Source organism: Ovis canadensis, chromosome 16 (assembly GCF_042477335.2).
Source record: "Ovis canadensis isolate MfBH-ARS-UI-01 breed Bighorn chromosome 16, ARS-UI_OviCan_v2, whole genome shotgun sequence".
NCBI classification, from domain to species: domain Eukaryota; kingdom Metazoa; phylum Chordata; class Mammalia; order Artiodactyla; family Bovidae; genus Ovis; species Ovis canadensis.
Window position 1 is genome coordinate 27,325,780 of NC_091260.1, and position 25,585 is coordinate 27,351,364.

The 25,585-nt window shown below is 43.9% G+C and overlaps 1 long non-coding RNA gene across 1 annotated transcript in view; it reads left to right on the forward strand.

Moving 5' to 3' along the window:
- Positions 1-7,919: 7,919 nt before the first annotated feature.
- The window catches only part of LOC138421876 (uncharacterized), a 114,185-nt gene continuing 96,519 nt past the window's right edge, over positions 7,920-25,585 (forward strand). The window contains exons 1-3 of the long non-coding RNA XR_011249662.1: positions 7,920-8,137; positions 23,151-23,204; positions 24,520-24,622. This is a non-coding gene — a long non-coding RNA (uncharacterized lncRNA). The remainder of the gene's footprint in view (positions 8,138-23,150; positions 23,205-24,519; positions 24,623-25,585) is intronic.

Sequence of the window (25,585 nt, forward strand, 5' to 3'; positions counted from 1 at the left end):
TTTTTTTTTTTAATAGAGTACAGGCCTTTATAGGGTGAAGGTGACCAGGCAGAACTGTGATCCCTGTTCCTGGAGAGAGAGAAAACTTAAAAATCATTTAATTATGACTTTGGGGCTTAATATTAACAAGCTCAGAAGTTTTCCAACATCCTTCCACAAAGCCTCTCAGCCTCCAAATAATTTCAGCTGCTCCAAGACAATCCACTCCATGTTTGGGGCATCAGTTTGATTTACAGAGCATTTCAAAATATTTATCTATTTTTTAGGGTTTCCATCACGGCCTCAGCCAGTAACCTGCTGTGTTTGAAAATGTCTGGGCAGTAATTGTCATTGTTTGCAACAGCTATTTTGGACTCCAGCGAGTGCTGTGGCATTTTGTAGAATCTAGGAATGCAATTACCAAAATTGTATACATAATCCAAGTGACCTCCTGGCTTCAGAAGCTCAACCCCTAGGAAAAAAAGGATAACAATAGCAAAACGTTTGTTTAATTTTTCTTCTGTAGTTGGTCAGTGGTAGGTGGATTATATTGTGGCCAATTTGGCAAAAAGATGATTAGTGTAACAATTCCTTATAAGTACAAAACAATGTTGAATAAAACATACAAGAAAGAATATGACCTGGATGACAGGCTCTTGTGACCCACTTTCCTACCTATGTGTTTGTAGAGGAAACTGAGGGGACGTCTGGGTCCTGTAATGACTCATTCCTCATGATGCAAGAGCTTGCTTTTACCAATTAAAAGTGTGTACTCTAATGTCATTTAGAAAAAAGTTGCTAACTGTGAAGAAGTTTATGTAAAACAACAATAACAACAAACATTTGTTTGAGAAAGAGACCATTTTGGAGTCACTAAATGAATTTACAAGTTGCCCCCAGTGTCATTAGGGATTTAGGTTTCTTGAATCTTATCAGTTTCTTATAGTCTCAGGTCATTCTCAAATTATTTTCTCCTCTCCTATTGTTTCTCTGCTTTCAGATACTCTCTGGAAACTGCACTGTGAAAGCCCTTCCTTAGAGTGAAGCAGAATTGTCAGACCTAGATAAGGAATTGATAAGTACAATCTCTTGATTTCCAAACAGAGCCATGGTTTGGGTAACTCTTTTGCTAGGATTACAGAATTGCCAAGAACAGCCTGCAAACTTCCAGTCTTCCCTTAGGGAAAAAACAATAATTTGTCACAGAGGAATACCCAGGGTCGTTCTGCTACCACCTTCAGGCCTATGCAAGAGGTCCCCACTCCTGTCTGTCCACAGCCATAGTTGGTGTCTGTGGATGTGGACCCCATGAGTTTCAAGCCTTTGCCAGAGTGTTCCCTCAGACCAGATCCAGTGCTGGGCTTCTGCTTGATAGTGTTCTTTGCTTTCCAGCTTGTTCACAAGCACTATACTAAAACAAAACTGGCCATAAGCAGGTCTTCTGAACCCCTGTGAGGGCCTATACCTCCCTGATGTGACTCAAGACCAAAGAAATGGGACCTGGCTGACTCTGGGCCTTCTCAGTTTGGAGTTCATTTTTATTTATTCTACGTCTTTACCAACCCCTTCACTGCATCTACTGTTTCCTCACTCCTGTGTGGAATTACACTGAGTATAGACAAACACCCTCCAACCCTCACGTCCTCCAAAACCACACATTCATTCTGGAGTGCTGCTCTAAACCCAGGCTGGGCTCCCCAACCTTCTAGGGGAGCCGCACACCAGCGCACCAGGAGCACACACAGCTTGTCTCTGCAGAAACGCACTGCCAGCGAGTCTCTGGGAAAGAGCCCCGTCAAGATGGTCTAATAACTCCCAGTCCGGCTGGGTACTGCAGGACTGTGTGCAGACAGCTGTCAGCCATGGTTACGGAGGAGGCAGCCGGCCCAGAGAGGCTGGGGAGGGGTCCTGAGCCCAGACTCGGGAGGGTCTCCAGTCGTGGTCATAATAATTATCTCCAAAGCGTCTGCCACCTAAAGAGGTGACCTCATGCACAGTCTCTTGATAAATCATCCAGAAAGCTCCAGCGGGAAGTTGTCCTCCCGGAGGATGTCCAGTTTTTTTTTTTTTTTCTTCTTTTTCTTTCAGATTATGCACATGACCAAGATAAAATATCTCTGTGGCTACCGTTTACATAAATTATATGGCTCTGAAATGCCAATTTCGTATCCAGACAGGCAAATCTTTCAGCCAAAGGAGCTTTTATAATGTAAGCTTTACTAGGTACTTCCTCCCGCTTTCATGTATTCTCAGTTACCCCGGTTTGTCTTTTATTACTGTAAGCATGGCTTTTGATGAAAGGAAATGAAAGCATTGACATTTTTGTTCATTCATTCATTCATTTTAAAAGGAGACCGATGCTTTTGTGATGTAAAGATGTTCCCTGGGAAGCAATGACAGCTCTGCTGGAAGAGCAGATTTAACAACAAATACATTATTCTTGCGGAATTTTTCCTTGTGCCAGGAAAGCGAAGTGCTGTGAGCTTCCTGGGGGAACACTGCCCTGTCCCTGCGAATTCTAGGCAGTGGAAAGGGCTCCATACCCTTTAGTGTTCACTACAACTCTCAGCTAGGATGGCCTCACCACGAGCAAGCAAATTAACCCTTTGATGTGTCTTTATCAAAGTCCAGATACCAGGAGGTAATGGGAGGCTACAAGTTGGTCTTCCATCGTGTATGCCTGAGTCTGAATGAAGTATTTGAGAGCAGATTTTGACAGATGGGGCTTCCCTGGTGTCTCAGACAGTAAAGCATCTGCCTGCAATGCGGGAGACCTGGGTTCGATCCCTGGGATGGGAAGATCCCCTGGAAGAGGGCATGGGAATCCACTCTAGTACACTTGAAGAGTTTCCCTGATAGCTCAGTTGGTAAAGAATCTGCCTGCAATGCAGGAGACCCTGGTTCAATTCCTGGGTCAGGAAGATCCCCTGGAAATGGAGTAGGCTACTCACTCCAGTATTCTTGGGTTCCCCTTGTGGCTCAGCTGGTAAAGAATCCCCCTACAATGTGGGAGACCTGGATTTGATCCCTGTGTTGGGAAGATCCCCTGGAAAAGGGAAAGGCTCCCCACGCCAGTATTCTGGCCTGGGGAATTCCATGGGCTCTATAGTCCTCGGTTACAAAGAGTCGGACATGACTGAGTGACTTTCACTTTTGACAGATGGGAACACAGAATGTTAGAGTCTAATGAATCTTTGTGTGTGTGCACACTCAGTTGTGTCCGACTCTTTGTGACCCCATAGACTGTAGCGTGCCAGCCTCCTCTTTCCATGGAATTTTTCAGGCAATGATACTAGAGTAGTTTGCCATTCCTTCTCCAGGGTATCTCCCCAACCCAAGGATGGAACCTATGTTTCTTGCATCTCCTGTTTTGGCAGGCAGATTCCTTACCACCAGCACCACCAAGGGAGCACAAGAATCTTCAGAGGAGATCAAACCCCATCTCCCAGTCCTACATTCTGCCTTATAAGTTGTTCTGGACAATGCTAGCCTGTCTATGGGACAGGTCTGAGGGAGAACGGAATTCTATTTCTGTTGTTTGGAACAAAACACAAGACATTCTTTTTTTCTACCTAAATGCCTCCACATATTTGAGGATAACCACTGTGTTTCCATTCAGTCTTCTCTGGGTTTCTGTTCTGTCAATTTCTCTTCATATGGTATCATTTCCAGACCTTTCATGTCCTAACTACCACCCACTGAACCAACTTCAGTGGATCAGTGTTTTTAAAATGCAGTGCCGAGAACTGGATACGGTATTCCAGGTGCTCTGTGGATCATATTCTGTGCTCCAAACAATCCAATTCTTTTCTCAGAGCACACTCTCTTGTTGCACTCAAAGCCAACTTTCTTCCTCATGAGCTGGTATCAAGCCATGTCACCCCCAACCTGTACTTATTCTTAACGTAAAATTGATATTTGTCTATATTGAATATTTCTCCTTGATGCTTCCAGTCTTGGTTGTGTCTTGATCCTGCCATCTTTGTATTTGCTAACCTACTTAGTTTTGTGCTAATATAAAACGTGACAAATAGGTCTCCTATTATTGTTTATCAAAATCATGGCTAATAAATAATATTACATAAGGTATGCACAATGCCTGAGATTTGTGGCATGCCATTAAAAACCTCCCTCTAGATAGAAATCAATTCACCAAGTGGCATTTTTGGATTCTATTCTTACTTCCTTTCTACCATGACTAATTTGTCTTGTATCTCACTTAATTAGCCCAGTGCCTGGCACTGTGTAACTTAACTGTTGACTGAATGAATGATATCCACCATATTTCTCCACTCAGTGCACAAGAACAGACACTTTGTGTATGTATATGTCTGTGTTGTCTTCCCAAATCTATTAATGTGACAAGCCATGTAAAAGGAAATGAGTTTGTTTACAATAACTAATTCAGGGCTGTATTCTTTTCCAACCAGGCATAGCATACCTGCCACAGCTGGGAGCTCAACCTTCTTTAGAGTTTGTCTATTCTTCTGATTAAAACCTGGTCCTTAGTTTTCTCTGCCATCCTGAAGGATCTGGGAGCCTTTTTTGTGTGACACCTGGGAGGCCCTTTGCTTTCATACTTCACTTTCTATTGCCTGTCTTTTGCTTTCAGCCTTTTATTATCTTTTCCTAGTGATGTGGGGCTTAGCAATATCCATTCAGTTTCATTGACTTTACACTTACTATTTGCCTCATATACCTCAAAAGCCTGATACTTTGCCCCAGTTCATGTAATTTCTTTCTGCTGTTACTGCTAAGTCATTTCAGTCATGTCCGACTCTGTGTGACCCCATAGATGCCAGCCCACCAGGCTCCCCCGTCCCTGGGATTCTCCAGGCAAGAACACTGGAGTGGGTTGCCATTTCCTTCTCCAATGCATGAAAGTGAAAAGTGAAAGGGAAGTCGCTCAGTCGTGTCTGACTCTTCGTGACCCCATGGACTGCAGCCTACCAGGCTCCTCCGTCCATGGGATTCTCCAGGCAAGAGTACTGGAGTGGGGTGCCGTTGCCTTCTCCTAATAATTCACCAATAATGGAGCTCTAACAGTTGGACTTCCACCTTGTGCTGGGGGATATGTGTGCTCTACCTACCACCAAACAGGCTATAAGTGATCCAGCTCTAAAACCCAATCTTCCCATCTGTGCTCCCAGACTCCTCCTAGTACCAGCTTCTCTAGGAAGCAGGGTCAGATAAAACTTACCATGCAAGATGTTTATTAAAAGTACCCTTGCCTGGAACACCTGAATATGACCCCCAGATGCATTCACTGTGTTATCAAGGTTCAATAAAGAAACAGTCATGCATTTGAACTCTGGAGGAAAAACTGGCCTTATTAAACATTCTAACAGGCGATGACTTTGGGTCCTGACATAGCATCTTCTTGAGGAAATGTTAAGGGGAATTTTTACTTCATGTGAATTTCATATTATTTACCTTATTCCCATGCAATTCTGCTCCACTGGCCTGCGCAGTTTCTGTGGGCTCTCTGGCTCCCTTGCCTTCTCCTGCTATCTCTAATTTCACATCATTCCCAAGGGCGGAAAGCAAACACGAGAGCACTGACACAAAAACTGAGGGGAAACTTGCCTATGTCACCATTCTGTCCATATTTGGAGAGGAATAAGCCACAGAGTGTGCTCACTTCTCACCATACCTTCATTGATATATTTATTCATTCAACAAACATTTTTGACCATCTGCCACACTGGGACTCACACGTAAAATGCCATGGGCCCTGCTTCTAAGTTACTCTCTCACAGGACAGACAGAAATAAACCAGATCATGTATTTAGTGATAAAATGTGTGTGTGCAGTAACAGAGGTACAGAAAGCAGCATGGCATAAAGAACCTGAGCGTAGACCTTGGAGCCATGAGACTTGAGTTTGAGTTTGAATCCTGACTCTGGAAATGCATTAAGCGTGAAGACTTGGACAAGTCATTTAACCTTCCTTTACCTCAGTTCCCAGTTTCTTTATTGGATATAACAATCCACGTAGACTAATGGTTAGTAGCAGAGAAACTAGTATATAGTATATATTATTATCATTATCATTATCTTCCTTCCCATCATGGAAGGAAGACTACCCTAAACCTGCTTAAGAAAGTTAGGGTAAGCTTCCCAGAGCTCAGTTGTCTTAAGCTGGCCAAGCTGACATAGGAGAAAGCACATTCTAGGCAGAGGAAATTACATATGCCAAGGTACGTAGGCATGAAAGATAGTGTAAGTATCACAAACAATATTTTTATGTATTTATTTTGGCTGTGCTGTCTTCCTTGCTGCACGCGGGCTTTCATTGCTGCACATGTAGTTGTGATGAGCAGGGGCTCCTATTCATTGTGGCGCGCGGGCTTCTAACTGTGGTGGCTTCTCTTGCTACCAAGTAGGGATCTAGGGTGCACGGCCTTCAGTAGTTGTGGTGCACGGGCTTAGTTGATCCGTGGCACTTGGTATCTTCCCGGACCAGGGATCGAACCATGTCTCCTGCATTGGCAGGGTGGATTCTTAATCTCTAGACCACCAGGGAAGCCCCCAGGAACAATATTGAGATAGAAGGGGCAGAAAGTGAAAGGAGAAGTGTCAGCTTTTACCAGATCGTAAAAGAGAGGAACTCTATCTTGGGTAGATCATATAAGAATTTTAAGAGGAGCAACACAATTGGCTTTGCATTTTTCTAAAGACAACTCTGGGTACAATGTCAAGAATAGATTGAAATGAATTAAGGCAGTTAATCAATGGGAGCATTTGGGAGGCTACCACCTCTACTAGGCAGAGTTGGCGTAGCCAGAGAGTAGAAGGGATAACAGATAAGCTTTGTTGATTGAATGCATAGTGGGGAAGAGGGAAGGAGGCATCAGAAAGTGACTCCCAGGGATCTAGATTGTTTTCCTAGGAGGATATGGGCCACAGGACGTGGACCAGTTTAGGATGTGGTTGGAAATACACATCTGGAACCAGGGAGAAAGTCTAGAAATACATTTGAAAGCCATCAATGACTAGGTGGTAGCTGGTATTATGAATTCACTATGTTCACCACTGTTTACTCTCTCTCTGGGAAAGCTGACATGGACTTGCTCTCAGGCGCTTATCGACTAGTGGGGAAAGGTAAAACATTTAATAAACAATTTTTCTAAGAACTGTGATGGGTAGTGTTATGATCAAGGAAATAACAGAATATTTAACCCAATTTAGGGCTTCCCAGGTAGCTCAGATGATAAAGAACCTGCCAATGCAGGAGACTTGGGTTCAATTCCTGGGTTGAGAAGATCCCCTGGATAAGGGAATGGCAACCCACTTCAGTATTCTTGCCTGGAGAATCCCATGGACATAGGAGCCTGGGGTCGCAAAGAATCGGACATGACTGAGGGACTAACACACAATCCAATTTAGAGTTCAGAGTCTGTCTGACAAAGTGGCATTTTACACTTTGACTTTAAGGATGAGTCAAAATTAGGAGAAGAGCAATTCAAGCAGAATGGATTCTACATCAGGGTACACAGCATGTAATAGAAGTAAGCAAGAGCAAGGGTGCACAGGGCCTGGTAAGCCTTGACAAGGAATTTAGACTTTTAAGTCAGGAGTGTCTTGATCAGGCTTGAGTTCTAGAAAATTCATGGTGGCTGCACTGAGAGAGTGACACAGAAAGGAGTGAAACTGTCTGCAAGATTCAGTGGGCAGGCTTTTAGTGGCCTGGGTGAGACTGATGGTGATATGCCAGATTTGATTTTTTTTTATATTAATAGGAACTCTCAAAGAGACAGAAATGACCTCTAAGAAGCTCTGTTAAAGGTGGGGAATTTTTTGGCTCCTGTAAACAAATCATGGAAATGCAAGGAAGCCACTGGCCCTGTCACAGCTGGTTTGGGGGATGGCATCCTGCCATCTCTTTCTATTTTTATTCTTATCTTTGGAAGTTAGCTGTTCACTCTTTCAGGCCTGGTTACATGACCTGTTGGTGGCTGTGAAATCATGTCTTTGCAGCGTCTGATGAAACCAAGGAGTCCTGCTCTCTGTGATTCAGAACAGCTTCAAAATGTAGGGGCTCAGGAAAATCTGTTTTTGACCAGGCTTGGATCATATGCTTACATCTGGGCTCATCTCTGGATGCAACGGGAGAAGTACTGTGTCTAAGGGATGTGCTCTCATCAGTGGTCAAGGAGGTAAGTACTATCACCAGATAAGTAGAGGGGAGTTTGGGGGCAGTCCTGGGCAGACACAAAGGCATGACAGAATAAACTGAACTTGGTGACTGATTGAGATGATTGATTGATTGTGGAGGAGGGGCAGGAATGAGCCAAGGAGGGCACTTCGGAGATTTTCATTTGGGGTGATAGGGAGATTTCTAGTTGAGGGCATTCTCTTGAAAAGAGTAGAAGCAGGTTTGAAGTAGAAGACATTGAGTTCAGATCTGTACCTGGGATATGTTGAAGAGCACATGTAACCTCCAACTTGAGATGCCCAGTAAGAAGCCTGGTGCACAGGAGAAGCAACTGAGCTGGACAGAGACTTGTGAATTATTAGTGTTGAGAGAGTCCTTGCAGCCCCAAGATTGGAAGTGATCTTCCAGGGAGAATGCAGACTGAGAAAAGAGGTGGCTGAGAACAAGTTCTGGGGAGCACCAGCATCTGAAAGTCAGAAAAAAGAAAGAGTTTTTTCTGGAGTGGTAGGAAGGAGGAAAGCAGGACAGGATCCTAGTGTTATATGAATTCTGGTTCACCATGGAGGGAAGAACTGTCAAAGAAGGATCAAAAAGCTGGTGGCAAAGGATGAGAGAGAAGATAACGCATTCCAGTTCATGATGTCTCCAGTGCTACATGAACCTATTAGCTGACAAAACAAGTGGTTTGTCACAGCTGCCAAAATGGGTTCTGGGAAGGAGGGAGCGGGAAGAGTACTGGGATTGATCAGGGTCGCCAGAGCAGGCAGGGTTTAAGTAGATTCTAAATAATGAGTAAGATTTCAATAGCTGGACAGTGGGAGTCAGGGGAGGAATTCCAGGTTGGGGGGTTTCATAAACAAAGGAGGAAACACAGCAGGAAACTTCAGGAGATATGCTTAACGTTGAGAACTGATGAGAAGTCATTTTAGGAGGGTGAGCTCAGGCCAGTGGGAGAGGGCCTTGAATGCCAAGCTAAGACATCCAATAATCAATTGCAGTTAGTAGGGAGCCTCCAAAGACTTTGACTATGCCCTATAAGGAATTGTCTTGTGTTATTATATTTTCCCTTTCACAGCGTCTCTGTTACATGCATTTATTTCTCTCCTATCACATTGTTCCTCCCCTTGTTGACTTTGTTTTCAAGAACATTTGGTGTGACTGACACTTCTTGAATGTCAGAGTTGATCTGGACCTATTCAGAAGCTTTCTCCAACAGGTAGTTCAGTTTTCTTTTCCTCCATCCTATTACTTCCAGTTACATCCCTCAGGGACTATGTGAAACAATTCCATGTTCTCCTCATGTTTATGTTCTGAGGATGCTTATAGAGTTTCCACATTCCCTCTGCTTTGAGCTTAGCCAAGGTATACATGTTTAATTCTTTTAATCTCTCCCCCTAAGTCACTCCCTCTGGCCTCTTAATCATCCTAATTGCTCTTCTCTGAATGGCAGCCAACTCAGTGTGTGCCTCTTCCCTGTGAGGCCATGAGGAACATACCATTCCACGTGTGGCCTCACTAGACCCATTTATTACCTCCCAGTTTCATCATCTGATGGTTGGGCATGTGAGGCTGTTCCTCTCCTGCCCTGCCCCCTTCCCACAGTGCACCCTGGCCTGGGTAAATCCCTTATCTCGACAGGTTCTCTTTCATTTCCAGGTGGCCTGTTCCAGAGCTTGGAACCTGTGTTTGTTCTCCCCCAAGCTCCCATCCCTGCTGGCTTCTTCCCTGGGAAGGTGGCCTGGGACCAGGCCAAGGATCTATGGAAAATTGCAGCTAAGCTTGCATAAGTAAACCTTGGAAGAGGGGAGGCTGAGGAATGCCCAGAATGGAAGGATGCTGCGGCCTGTCCTGAGCTTTCCAGCCTGCCGAGCTATGAGCCTTCAAGAAGGTGCGACTTGAAGCAGCTTCTCTGTTTCCAATTATCCTTTTTATCTCTGCTCTGGCCCCTCTTGTTACCTAAGTGTTTTCATAGCTCTCAGCCATTACTGTTTAGCTTTGGGAGGATAAACGTGAAACCAAACAAATTATAAATATCCTGTTTCAAGATGTGTTATCACTCTGTGAATAGAATCCCCCAGAAGCCTGAGTCTTTTGAAAGCTCTAGTCTTTTTTTTTTTAAGCCTTGGGAAAAAATCCTCTGCCCCTCTAAGGATGTGGTGGCAGAGGTTAAACTGCCTTTGAGAAAGTCAAATGTTTGGATTTCAGTGAAGGTTGACATGGAAACCCACCTGAAGCTTCCTCAGGCTTCTCGGGAGGAAATAAAACCCGAGATGGACATTCTCGTTACAAGAGGAAGAGCAGCTTCATGGGGCAGCAGGTGGGGACTCCCATGTAATGGGGAGTTGGAATTGAAAGCCAGAGAGGGCACAAGGGGTGCGTGTGTGGGAGCCGGGAGCTGGCTGTTCTGGGACTTGTCAGGGCTGCAACTGGAAAGTTGATTTTTATTTTGTGAAGCCCTTCCTGTGAGCAGCTTGATAAACAGCAGCGGCCGCGGGAGCCCCTGGGGATGGCGGCTGGGGGCGCCCTCCTCTTGGGGCCCCACCACCCCTCCCGCACCAGTCTCGCCTCCTGACTGGTGACTGCAAATCCTAGTGAAGCGTCTCTCACACCTCAGGGTTAATTGCTTCAATCATGTCTGCACGTCGTAGGTTGGAAATCTACGTGAAAAGCACAGTGGAAAAAAAGGTGTTTTTTGGTTTTGTTTTCTTTTTTTACTTTTTGTTTTTCGGGATTTGTTTGGCTTTAGGGGATACTGGGGCGAGGAGGAGGAGAGTCGAAAGGGAGAGGAGGAAAAAGAACACGTGAAGAGAGGAGCTTGCAGGAAAAGGAAAGGGCATACCCTTCTGGCTATCTCCTTTTCTTTGATTCCTCTCCCACTGCCCACTGCTGGCCAGGGGAACCAGGGGGACCAGGGGTGCCAGGCTCATGGGATGGACTAACCTTTGCCCTCTAGGAGTCTCAGACTCTTCACCTCTACTTTGGGTACTTGTGGCTGCCCTAGAAATCTTGAGGACCTTTCCCTTAGGGATTTTGAAGGCCTCATCCTTCTACAGCCCTTGTCTCCTGCAAGTCTGAGTTATCTGTTCAGTGGAGGGTTGTGTGGATGCCCAGTTCAAGTTGAACCTCAGATCAACAGGGACTATATTGTATATGTCACATACACTAGTTTTTGTCTGTTTCGCTAAATCTGGCAATGCTAACTCCATGTGTATCTATGGTTCTTCTGGTTCAATTCCTGTCCAGATAGCAATTCTTTAAAACAGGAAGGGAGCATGCAATCACCAGGCCAGCCGTCAGGCACAACTTCCTGTGTTCCCCCCTGGCCCCCCACCCCCACCTCCACCCCCCAGATTGGTGCAAGTTCATCTTTAGGCTAAACCCTCAGGTGTCTTCTGGGACAGTCAATGGAGAGACTCGAGGTAGGAGAAAAGATCGAAGGCGCAGTAATGTAGGTCACCTCAGTCAGCATTGCTTGTAAGCACTGTTTTCTCATTTATTGGAGGCATTTGCAAGATGTGCTGTGAACATGAGAGTTAAATAGTAATCAGCTTTTGTAACCAGCAACTCTAACTGGGGTTTACATTTGGGATTAATAGTAAACTCCCCAGGCCTTACTGACTGAAGAATGTAGTTGCCCAAATAAACAACATTCTCAATCAGGAGTCAGGACCAATCCTCAGAGCACACAGCCTCTTCCTAGCAAGGAGCATTTCCCAACTCTGAAGTAATTTGTAATGTGCTAGGAAAACATTTTCAAAAAATGGATATCTTCGATTCCATAAAAGGGAAAACACTTCTCTCTTTTGAAGTAATAAATACCATTTGTAGCAGAATTCTTTCAGTTTGTATTTCTCAATTATTTCCTGATAATGCTAGGCTTAGAGTGCCCAAGTGGTGCCTACTGCCTAGTAAGGAAGAGTCTAATGGAACATTGTGGGCCTGGGGTTTACTGTCCTCTAAATGTTACACATTCTTCTTGGGACATAAAACTAAGAATGCCTCCCAGTTATTGGATTACTGTCAGCTTCATGGGGCTGGCCATTCAGACACTGAGGGGAAAGCGCCTCAGACAGTGGAATTGTGTTACACAGTCTTCCAGCAGCAGTGACTGTTCCTTCAGCCTCCCCAACCAAAAGGGTAGGATGAATTATCCACATTTCCTGAGGAATCCCAACTTTCCAGCTCACTGCCTTCCTCCGCTTCCCATCCTGACCTGGACATCACACGCTGGATTTCAGAGATACCGTACTTTGACTAGAAACATGAATGTGCCGAGAAGCACAGAAAATATGTTGTTGTTCTACTGGGAGGTCTCAGACGGCTCCAGGAGGACTCTCTTGAAAAGGCACCAGCTCCCGGCCAACTCCAAAAGTACTGCTCACTCTGCCCCCTGGTGCATGTGTGTGCGGCTCCTTCAGTAAAGAATCCGTCCTCCCCACTTCCAGGTGATGCTGTGAGCAGCTCTGTAGGATCCTACCTCCCAGGGGCCCAGGGAATGTTTCTCACTCTGTGTGTCCTGTGCTCAAGGCGTGGGGAAACCAAAAGCTTGGATTCCTTGCCAATTCATTCCTTCAACAAATATTTATTGGTTTCCTTCTGTGTCCACATCACTCTTCACCAAGCTGTCAAGGGAGGCAGGCTTGTGGATAAATGTAGGGTTCTGAATCATCGTGGGGTGTGGTGAGGGGAGACGGGTGGCAAGGAGCAGGGTAGGCTTGTGGGAGTTTAGCAACAGTAATGCTGCTGTGTGCCTAGTGTCCCAGACTGTGCCTGGCACCAAACAGACGCTCAGAAAATATTTGTTGAATCTGTTTGAAGATGAGATATTCTGGGTATCTACGTTTTTTGCTTCCCCTAAACTAACTTCTCTTTTCATCTCAGTAACTATCTCTTATAAGTACTACCTTAGTTAAAAGTGTGTACTAAGCAAATTAGTTTTTTTTTGTTTTTTTCCTTGGATGGTTAATAACTTAGTATCATATCAGACTCATCCTGATCTTGGATCATGTCTGCCCAGTGGGGAATGAGTCCTCAGCCAGAGGCATTGTGGGTGATGGGCTGAGAATGCGCTGACCCAGGGACCAGTGGGGCTCATCTGAAGGAATCCCTTTTGTGAGCTTCTTCGTGGAGAGGCCGTATCTCTCTGATATCCAGCATATGATATTTGGGGTCAGGATTGGAAGGAGAGGAAATTAGTTAGCTAGAAAACTGGTTAACTTGTGTGTGCTAAGTTCGCTTCAGGAACGTTGGACTCTTTGCAACCCCATGGACTGTAGTTCCTCTGTCCATGGGATTCTCCAGGCAAGAATACCAGAGTGGGTTGCCATCTTCTCTTCCAGCGGATCTTCCTGACCCAGGGATCAAACCGGAGTTCCTTAGGTCTTCTGCACTGTCAGGTGGGTTATTTACCACTAGCACCACCTGAACTTCCCTGGGGAGTCCCTGCTAATTAAGGCAATGGATGTATCCAGCCCATGGCAATATGCAGGTGCTTTAGGTTTGCTTGAGTAAAGTGGATGTGCCTCTCCTCAATCTTTGGCTTGTAAGAATGTTCTGGGAGAAGCCTATTAAATCCTTGTGACTGGTTGCTCACCCTATATGAAATTTTCAGTTTGCCCAAGACCTGACACGTGAGCTAATGCTACTGACTTTTCAAGCAATTAAATATTTTTCAAGCAATTAGACGTTGAAGTCTAGAATGTTCCACAGTGCTCAGTGTGGTGGGAGAGGGAGACGGGCGGTGGAGTGGGGGTGGAGTGGAAATGGCTCTGCCTTTCCCTGGTGGGAGCTTGTGGTGCAGTTGGGGAATCACAACTAACACACAGAACCACCAAGCCCTGTGTTAAGGAAGAGTAGAGAAGGCAGAGAAAGGCATGGGTCTTAGGAGCTGGAGAGAGCTGGAAGGCAAGGAGGGACTTGAGCTGGCAGTGTCACCGGCAAAGCCCATTAACAATTCCTGGGAAATATAAAAAGGAATCTGAGTAATGAAATAAGGTCTAAACTTTAAAAAAAAAAAATCCTTTGTGCTGAGTCTGGTTTCACTTGCTCACAAGGGGCCACATGCAGAGGCCTCGCACCCAGCCCTTTAGACCAGAGTTCCCGGTGGGAGATAGCTGTTTCCTGTAACTCAGTTCTGGCCAGGCCTGTGCAGAAGCGCTGAGCACAACGCTCCAGTCAAGATGGCGGCGGTGGCAGCAGGCAGCGTGCAGAGGAGTGCTCAGCGCGGCTCTCTGGAAGCAGAGCAGCGCACTTGTGCCAGCGCCGCGAGAAATCCGCCCCCTCTGGCGAGATCCCTATAAGGCAGCCGGGGCCACAACCTGTGGGATGCGCTTGTGCTCTAGAGCCCGAGCTTCTGGCTGTCCATTTTCTGAGCTAAGAAAGGTTTCCTTTGCGTCTGCACCGGACTAGTTCTCGCTAGCCTGAGATACCCGGCAGGAGGTGTCTTGTTGGGGTCCAACTGAAAAGGGTCAGTAATGGTAGGAGGAGGCCAGGCAGTGGGCTAAGAGAACTGAGTAGTTACATCCCAACGTCCTCACAGCAGCTCCGTGGGGGTTGTACCATTGTTGCCCCCTTTTGCATGTCAGAAGCCGACCTTAGGGAAGTTAAGTAACTTGCTCCTTGTCACTCAGGGAGTGGAGGTGAAAAACAGTTGTGCAGAAGGTAAGGGTGGGTGAAATTGTAGGTTAGTGAAAAAAAACACCATTTCCTCTCCCCCTTCTCTCTTTACAGCGCAGATAATAATAACCACCTTTCAGGATTGTTTGGTGGAATAAATGAGAGGGTTTGTGAATGTTCTGAGCTGCATGTGCTCAGTGGGAAGTCAGGCCACATTAGGGGAAGGGAGGCGAGGACAGACGTGGCATGGAGGGAACTCTGACATGACTAATGGCAGCCGTGGGAAATAAATTTGGAAAGGAAAAGGGCTCTGGTTCATAGAGGGCTTGCAACCTGAGAGAGGGTGGGGATTGATGTGGCCTAGATACTTTCATAAAAGGGATTGTTCTCTTCTTGTTTTTAAAATAGTACATACTCATGAATATTTTAGAGGAAAAAACCCAGGAAAGTATAAAGATGAAAATAAAATGATTCTACTACCCAGAGATACCCACTTAGAGCCTTTTTTGCGTTATCTAACTTTGATCCTAACCTTGTGAAAGGTGTTATAAACTAGGAAATTAAGATATTAAAGTTATGAAATAGTGTTTCTATGCATGATATGTACATAAATACAGTGTTCTTTATACTGTAAAATAAGTCCTGCTTTTTTCAGTTTGTTGTGAACATTTTCCTCATCATTAGATTTAAAAACAATTTTTTAAGGCTATAGAATGTGAATAAGGTAGAACCATGATATACCTAACAGTTTCTCTGTTGTTGTCTATTTGTTTCCAACTTTTCACTATTAGAATTAGCACTGTGATGGATATCCTTATACAAAAGCTTTAATTGCATTAAAAATTATTTATTTAGGCTGAATTCCTAGAAACAGAGACATTAGGTCAAAGAGTATAAGTGTTTTTAAGATTCTTGATTCATATTGCCAAATGGCTTTCAAGAAAGGTTGAATTAATTTATACTCTCATCAGCACTATATGAGAGTTTCCATTTTATGGGCCTTCCATTTCATGGAAACTTTGCCAACAGTAAGGTCTTTTTTTTTTTTTTAACTTTGTCCGTTTCAAAGAAAAAATGGTATCTCGTTTCAATTTGTATTTCTTGGATTATAAGTGAGGTACTAACAATTTTTTGTACCTAGTTTATTGTATTTGTTGTTTTGTGAATTTTTTCTTTGTTTTCTTAATCATTATTCTAAAACAGCCCTTTTCAATAAAGACCTAACATGAGCCATGTATGTAATTTAAAATTTTCTAGTATCAACATTAAACAAGTAAAAAGAAACAGGTAAAATAATTTTAATGAAAAGTTGTTTTAATAATAAAAATTTTTTAGCCAAATATACCCCAAATAGTATCATTTTAACACTGACACTAGCCTTGTTTCAAGCCGTCTTGTGGTTAGTGGCTACCCTATTGGACAGTGCGGATTTAGAACAATTAGATAGAACTAGCATAGATGTTGGAGAAGGCAATGGCACCCCACTCCAGTACTCTTGCCTGGAAAATCCCATGGACAGAGGAGCCTGGTAGGCTGTAGTCCATGGGGTCGCTAACAGTCGGACACGACTGAGCGACTTCCCTTTCACTTTTCACTTTCATGCATTGAAGAAGGAAATGGCAGCCCACTCCAGTGTTCTTGCCTGGAGAATCCCAAGGACGGGGGTGCCTGGTGGGCTGCCGTCTGTGGGGTCGCACAGAGTCGGACACGACTGAAGTGACTTAGCAGCAGCAGCAGCAGCAGCAGCATCAAATGTTAGTATCTCTGATACTTATTTATGAGACCTTCATAAATTCAGAATTTTACCTTTTGTCTGTTGTACCTGTTATAACTTTTTCTAGTACATCATTTGCCTTTTTTTTGGATTACGTATTTTTAAATTACATAGACAAATCTTTCTTTTTTCTGTTGTTCCATTGTTTTTAGATTTACCCACTCTCAGATCAGCTAATTTTTCACCTAGATTTTTAATGGTTTAATTTGTAATTCCAGAATTCATTGCATTTATTTTTAGTCTACCTGACTTATCAAAAAGGTCGCTCTAGTTTTATGTCTATTGACTTCTTATAATTTTTTATTGAATTTTATTAGACTTGGCTAGGTTTCCATTGCAGTGTGCAGGCTTTCTCTATGGTAAGAGGGAGGTACTCCCTCCTTGAGGCACTCGTGTTTCTCACTGCAGTGGCTTCTCTTGTTGCAGAACATGGACTCTAGGGCTCTCAGGATTCATTAGTTGTGGTGCTTTGGGTTAGTTGCCCCAACATATGTGGAATCTGCCCAGACCAGGGATTGAACCCATGTCCCCTGCATTGGCAGGCAGACTCCAACCACTGGATCACCAGGGAAGTCCTCCTTGTAATTTTTAATTGTTTCTATCTTACGTATTTTGATGCTTTGTTACTTAGTAGCAGATCCCAATCATTGATCTTTATAAAGGAATATGATCGTCCTTGTCCTTTCTAATGTCTTTTGCTTTAACTTTCAATTGTTTGAAATTAATATTGTCATACCTGGGTTTGGTGTCTGCATTTGCTTAAGAAATCATCGCCTAACCTTCAATTTTTAGCTTTTCAATTTTATTTTGCACAAATGTGTGTGTGTGGACTCAGTCATGTCCGACTATGCAACCCCATGGACTGTAGCCCACCAAGCTCCTCTGTCCATGGGATTTTTCCAGGCAAGAATCCTGGAGTGGGTTGCCATTTCCTTCTCTAGGGGATCTTCCCAACCTAGAGATTGAACCCATGTCGCTTGTGTCTCCTGCATTGGCAGGCAAATTCTTTATCACTGGTGCCACCTGGGAAGTTTTGTGGGAAAGAGGATGAAGAATAAGGGGTAAAGAGAATACACCAGCTGTCTCTTAAAGATGCACGAGCACCTTTGTCTTAAAGGCCACTGGTGAGAACTTCATTCATGGGGATACCTAGGTGAAGAGTAGGTGATGGTTCCTTTTCTTGGAAGCCGTCATCTGGCTATAGATTCTTACCAGAGAAGAAGAAAGAATTGATATTGGGGCGGGGGGAGGGTGGTGGCAATGAGAAGTTTCTGCCACACCAGTAGTAGGGTTGTCTCTGCCTCCATCTGGTCTGAGCACTCTGGGTAATGGGAGGCATGTTCACCACGCCCATTTTTCTATATCCCACCTTGTTGTAGGCTGGGAGCAATAGTTCTAGAAGGACACAGTAGGGGACACACTTAGAATAGTTTTGAGGATATGAGGGGAATGTAATGTGCTACTCCAAAAAGCAGTACAGTGACAGCTGCGTGATTTTCTGAAGTACATTCCAGAATGTCATGCAGGAAGTGGGAAAGAAACATGTCTTTGCCTTTCAGACTGTGGTTTGTTCAATTTTAAGTGGCAAAAATTTGTCACCTTCTATTTTTTGTTGTTTTTTAGTCACTTAGTCGTGTCCAACTCTTTTGCGACTCGTGGACTGTAGCCCACCAGGCACCTCTGTCCATGGGATTTCCCAGGCAGGAATACTGGAGCGGGTGGCCATTTCCTTCTCCAGGGGATCTTCCTGACCCAGGGATCAAACCCACGTCTTCTGCATTGGCAGGTGGATTCTTTACCACTGAGCCACCAGGGAAGCCCTTATCACCTTCTACAGAATTTCTCAATTCAGTTCCAAATGTTTTGTAATTAGTAGATTGTCCTTGCATACTTTAGAAACTTGCAAACTTTAGATTGACAATACCGGTTTTAGTTTTTCTTGTATGTATGGTATATGTATGTCTTTCATACATATACAAGCATTAGGAATTGTTAATCAAACATTACATGTTTTTTCTCCTGTGTTAACAATTCATTTTGACCAGAAGTTGCCATCATGAAAGCCATGCTTCAGAAGTATGCCTGACTTTACAAAAGACGTTTGGAAGAGATTGAGCTTGGAGGCATGTACACAGGCTGGGAGTCAATGGCAGCAGTCTTACACTGGGGCAGTGAGACCCTTGATAGGATAGGGACATGAGGGATGGAGCAGAAAGTGTGTGTCCACGAACAGTTCCTCTCAAAGGAAACACTGAGTCTTTGTAAAAGACTGGACACAGCTGATAAAGAGAAAAGAGTTGACTTAATTTTTTTGTTTGGGTTGACAGAAATTCTATGTGAAATCAGAAAATCTCACAAAAATATGAGATTGGAAATCTGACTTATCGGAAGATGTTGTTTTAATTTGGGATATGCTAAATTTGAGAGGTAAGCAGTCCATATAGGGAAGAAACTGAAGATTAGCTTGTTCAACAGCCATTCTCTCTCCCTTCCAGGGGTCCTCTATCACAAGGTATAGGAAGATAACCAAACACACCTATTCCTCTCAGTCTTCTTAACAGATTGGCTATATGCATGTGACTTAGATCCCACAATTAACTGCACCTTTTGAGATTAAATTGCAGAATTGAGTACACACAAGCTTGGGGAAGAGGTTACCCTTGAGCTTGGGTCAGTAATTATGTGCTGAGGGTAATGAAGTGGTAGGATGGCTACTCAATGAGAGGAAGAAGAATGTGTTGGTCAAATATGTGGGGATTGTGTTAACGAGATACTCTGAAAAGCATAAAAGGATTGATTAGATGCAATTGTGGGGCTGTTGAAGCTAAAAGGCATGAAACTGTAAGGGCCATATCAATTGAATTTTGTCTTTTTTTCTCCTTTGGAACCCAAAGCAGTGCCTGGTGGGGTAACATGATCTGTATTTGCTACGACTGCATTGTTACTGTTATTTTAAGTATTTTTAAACAAGAAGACTTTTTTAAAAGATTCTGTTTATTATTGGCTGGGCTGGGTCTTCATTGCTGTGCAGGCTTTTCTCCAGTTGTGGTGAGCAGGGGCCACTCTGCGGTGGTGCACGGGCTTTTTGCGGTGACTTCTCTTGGAGCGTAGGCTCTAGGTCATACAGGCTCCAGTAGCTGTAGCTCCTGGGCTCTAGAGCACAAGCTCAAAAGTTGTGGCACATGGGCTTAGTTTTGCGGCCTGTGGGATCTTCCTGGATCAGGGATCGAACCCGTGTCTCCTGCATTGGCAGGCAGAGTCTTTACGACTGAGCCACGAGGAAAGCGCCACCCTCCCTTATTACTATTGATAATGTGACCTTCAGCAACTTGTTTAGAGTTTTTGAATTTTAGCTTCCTCCTCTGTAAGAGGAAGATCATCTTACATGTGTAACAGAGTTTGCTGGGATTGAAGCACCCTCCAAAGTGAGTATGCAATTACAGTTCCCTGCCCCTGTCAATCAGATAACAGGCTAGGCAATTGAGATACAAAGCATATTATGACAAAATCCCTGCCCTGAGGAGCTCACATTCTACTGGGGGAAACAGAGAGGAAAATGATGATGGCAGTACAAATAAAGTCTGTGATGACAGTATCCAGCAGGTTCGTCTCGTTTTGTAGGACTGGGACTTGCAGGGGAAATCAGGCGGGATTCTCAGAGGAGGGCAGAATTTGCTCTGGGTCAGAAGGGTGAGTGCAAATGGAAGACAGAGAAGGCAGGGCAAGTGGGCAAGTCATTTCTAGCTGATAGAACAATGTGAGGCCACGGATTAAGTGATTTTATACCACAGCGGTGGCACAGTGGTGTGAAAATTCTCTGCCAGCCCGGGGGAAGAACTAGCAGTGTGTCCAGGTTGCTGGGGAGGAGAGGTAATCACGATCAACCCATTCATTGGTTCTGGGACTGGCTCTGTCAGTTGACACCTTCCTTTTTCATGTCTTCATAATTCGTCTCCCTTGACAACCTCTCCTTGGTTGAAACCTGTACACTCATGTTTCCTCGGGTCTGAAATCATTTTCCTTGTTTGCTATTTCCTCAATCTACTGTCCTGTACCTCTCTTTCTTTTCCTTTCATTCCTGGCCTCCTTTTCCTCCCTTTACAACTCATTACCCAATGCCCTGTGCTCTGGATTCTCTGCCGATTCCTTTCCTGAGGGGTTCTTACAGGTCACCAGGGCCCCTTGGTGGCCAGAACTTGTTGCTTTCTTTTTTATTCCCTTTTAATTTACTTCTGTGATGTTTAGGCTTTTGCCATCTCTTCCAGAGTTTCTGTCTCCCTGTCCCCTCAGATCCTGTTGCGTCTTTTGCCGCCTTTGTCAGGACTCTTCTACTGCCCAGCCCTAAAGTTTGCTGTTTCATAGCATTCTTTTCTAAGCTCCTTAACAAGTCTCTCTGAGCAATGTCATCCACTCTTAAGGTTTCCATTACCTCTCCTAATTATTCTCGTGATTTCCACTGGGTATCTGTGGAAATCACTTAACCTGTGGCCTCTGCCTCTGTCCTGGGGTTCCAACTCATATTCCTTATCTCCTATTAAGGACTCCACTTCTCTGTCCTTCAGGCACCTCTGTGAACATATCCCAAACCAAGCTTCCTATCCTCTCCAACAGTTCTGTTTCCTGTGTGTCCCACTTGCATTTCACAGTCCAAATGGGAAACCCGGGAGTGGTCCTTACTCTCTTCTCCTTCTCTCTCCAGTCTATCCAATCTGTCAACAAATCCTTTTATTTCTACTCTCTACATATCCTCTCCTCTGTCTCTTCCTGTTACTGTCAAAGCTCTTTTCCTTGTTCAACTTGAGCAGCTTCCTTTCACTGCACTCATATTCATCCTGGAATATCTTTTAGAGTGATTATTCCAAAATTCATTCATTCCTACAGTGAATGATTTAAACCATGCTGCATTATTTAAAGTAATCATGCCCTTATTTAAAGTAATTATTTTTTTATCACCCAAAATAGTAGTTCCCAATCCTTTTTGCATGGTTTTTTTTTTCATGTCAATGATAGCTATACTCTTTTCACCTGTTAATTGAGAGATTACCTAAATTAAAAGCTACTTTGAATTCAGCAACAGTTTACAATTTATTATGGGGAGGGAGGTGGGAGGTGGGTTCAGGATGGGGAACAGCTGTACACCCGTGGCAGATTCATGTTGATGTATGGCAAAACCAATACAATATTGTAAAGTAATTAGCCTCCAATTAAAATAAATAAAATTTTAAAAAAACTTGAAAAAAGAAATAAAGCATTGACATACAATTGACTGATAATATCTATCCAGAAACATAAGATACATTCAATCTGTAGACAATGAATTCTTGATTTCTTGCCATGATGACTTACCACCAGTCAAGAACTACTGCCTTGAAGATGACATCCACATTAATTAGCGAGCTGTATAAGCTATTTTAAACTGTTTCCAGTTTCATCTCCAGTCATGTAGCTGTGCTTACCTTCTTGCCCCACTACAGCCACACAAGCTGCTCCCATTCCTCCTACTTCTCACTCATAAATGCCCTTGCATCCTTTTCTTTGCCTCGCCTTATCCCATAAGAGTTTTTGCTCTTTCGTGTAACTCATAATATTTCTTATGTCATCTCTAGTGCAGCACTTACTATATTGTATTTGGGTGGTTTTTAACATTTGTCTCCCTCACCAGATTCTGGGCTCCTTGGAGGCAGAGTCTGGGTCCTATTCGCCTTTGTATCCTGGTCCCTAGCAGAGTGCCTGGTGAATAGTAGGTGCTCACATGGTACAGGTGGGTTCATAATGACTCTTTGGATATCTCTCACAGCCTTAGAAAGAGCAGTTTCCTGGCAGAAGAAAAGCAAAACAGCCCTGCCCTGAGTGCCCAGGTCTTTCCTTGTAATTGCCGCTCTATACAGAAATAAATAATAATCTCATGCTCAGCTGAAACGCTGCAGAAAGTCACAGCTGGAAGGAACTGCAGCTCTCATTCAATGTAACCCCTTCACATTGCGCATCAGGAAACTGCACTGAGCCTTTCCTTGTCTAGGTCCAGCAACACAGTTTTCAGCTTTCTCCATTTTCAGGTTCTTGATTCGTTTTCTTTGGCTCCTGACTTGTCCACAGTCCTCCTAGTTTGTTGGAGTAAGTTGTTCATTTTCGAAAGGTTTAAAAATCGTTTTAGTCCCTGACTTTCAAGTTGTCAAATGGCTACAACCCATAGATAATTTACACTTTAAAATAGTTTAGAAACATAGGGAACACAGCTCAGAGCTCCGTGATGACCTCGAGGAGTGGGCTGGGGCAGTGGGAGGGAGGCTGAAGAGGAAGGGGATATGTGTATGTGTATAGCTGATTGATGTTATTGTACAGTGAAAACTAGCACAATATTGTAAAGCAATTATCCTCCAATTACAAAAAAAAAGGTTTAGACATGGCACCCTTCTTGGCCAAATCTTTTACCAGGCAGAATCTAAGGAGGAACCAAATTGGCAGATTTGAATCCTAACTTCATTTACTTCTCTTGCCCAGGCTCTGGTGGCAGTGCCTGAATGGGCAGCAAAATGCCAAAGGCAAGTGGCCAGAGGAAGAGCAGCAACCCGGACATTCAACCTCTGGAAAAATGAAAATTCACTGGAGTCTTGTCTCATTTCAGAGAGCAGAAGCTGCCTGGTTTCTAAACTTGGAAGTGCTGAGTCTCAAATGCCAGGTATCAGATAAGAGATGGGTGTTTCTGTGGCAACTGAGAGTTTTGTGTAAGGGGAACAGTTTGTATGGAGCTGTGAAGTACGTAGACTGGGGAGAATATGGGGGAAATTTGCTTTTGGCAAGATGCTAAACCTCTGCAGTATCTTCAGGGCACAGCGTATAACATGGAAAAAATGAAACCCTCTTCTGTTGCATCCAACTGCATGGTCACTGAGAACAGCAAAGTAGTAGTCATTCTTGAAGTGTGTGCAAGGAAGATCAGCAAAAGGAAGTCACAGCCTAGGATTTCTGAAGAGCCTGCCTCAGATTATTGCCCCTCCACAGAGGGAAAGCCTGGGCCTCCCTCTGAATTTAAACGAGGTATTACTGCCAACCATGAAAAATGAAAATCCTCCTTCATCCAGTAGCCTGTAGGTGTGCAGGCATCCTTACCAATTGGTGTTCCATCTTTTGGCAAGTAAATATGACCTGATATCAACTATTTATACTTTATACAAAATTCCTAACTCCAAGGGATAAAAATTGTCAGGCTCCCAAATTCAAGTCTAGAGAAGTTAGAATCCTGATTGTTTACAAAGCTTGCCATCAAATGGAGCTGGTGTTAATTAACTCTGGCATCCCTAAATTCAACTTTGCGTATTCAATGGTTGCTATGAAAATCTGGGTCTGAATAACAAATGCACAGACGGCACCATTAAGCAGAGAGCAGGCATCACATAGTTTTCCTTGGGTTGCTTCTGTTACCAATCAAGCTTGTAGACGTGAGGCTAGAGGGTTTCTGACAGTAAGTTCCACAAAAAGATGCTGTTCATTTATTTTGGCAGTGGGCTGTACTATTCTAAGAAGGCAGCTGTACGTGGCAGAGCCCAGCTTTATAACTCAAAATTTGTCCTTCCTTCACAGTTGCAGGGCATTGGGTTATGGCATTTTAGAGGGAGATGGAATGGATAGAGGGCTGCACTGAGAAACAGCAGTTAAAATGCTATGCCTCATAAAATCCCTTATGTGCAGTACGATGTTTTCAGTTGTTAAATGAGCATAATTCAAAGGGCAATTTACTTTTCATCATTTGTACTATTGTATGTTCCTACCATATTTGTCACTTTTATTTCTTTGCACACAATTTTCAACTTGCGCAGTTCGATAGTAGCTCATGGATATATTTAAATCCCAAAGCCAAGAGGGTTTACATTGATATTTTAGCAATTATAGTGAGCATTTTCCAAGTTCTACAAAAGCTGTATTTAAATAGAATATTTCTGGACATAAAACAAGCCAGCAATACAATAGCTGAAGAGTGGGCCTTTATTTTTCAGCTGATACTTTTGTGGACAACACAATGGTGAGGTCACGCTGAGGGGATTCCGAGGCACACGGAGAAACACCCATGTATATAGCCGAGGAGCAGTCTGACCTGTGGTGAGTGTGGCTTTGTCTGGGCTCATGTGACAAAACGATTCCCAGATGCTCGAATGACAGGCACATTGTTTGCCTCTCGGTTCTTGGCAGGATGCTCACTGTAAACCGAGAACGGAGTTTAGCACCTGAGAGCAGGGTTCTAGCAGGGCTGGGGGGTGAGAAGGAAAGGAGAAGACAATTTCCTTGGCGTGAAGGGTACACAGTCTGTTTTTGTTTCCTCTGTCAATTTCCAGGCAAATATCTGTCTTTGCATATGCTCAAATCAACTGTTTTATCAATGCTTCTAGGATAAAATACACAAACACCCAGGGCTTTATTTATCATCATATATTGTTGTCTTTGCATATATGCTAGAGTTCACTAACTCCAGTTCACCCCATTGCATCCATATAAATTCATAGTAGTATCTGTATTGTTTGATGTTAGAATAGAGATTTGGGTTTGGAACTGAGATCTATGCATAAAACTTTTTTTGTAATTCTTCTTTCTCTGATTATTTCCATTTAATCTACTCTGCTTTAAGCCAGACGCTCCTAAAATAGTCTGTACCTTGAACAGACTGGGCATTGTTGGGGTTGCGTGCTTGTAGTTCCACGGAAACCATGTCCATGAGTCAGAAAGCAAACACCAGGCCTGTTGTATCGATACCATGATGTGTGCTACTAATGTAACACCTAACACTTGTGAACTGGCCAAGAGTTTCTCTGCAGGATGTAGGGAGGGTTGGAGCTAATTGGAAGCATAACCCATGACTGTTTGGGGAACGTAAAGTCATGCCATCTCAGAGGCAGGCCTTTTCTTACACTTCTCAGTGGGGCTCCTCTTTCCTTACTAGTGCTCATGGGACTTTCCTGGCTGTCCAGGGGTTAAGACTTCATGCTTCCAATGGAGGGGACGCAAGTTCAATCCTTGGTTGGGGAACCAAGACCGCATGTGCCACAGGGTGAGGCCAAAAAGTTAAAA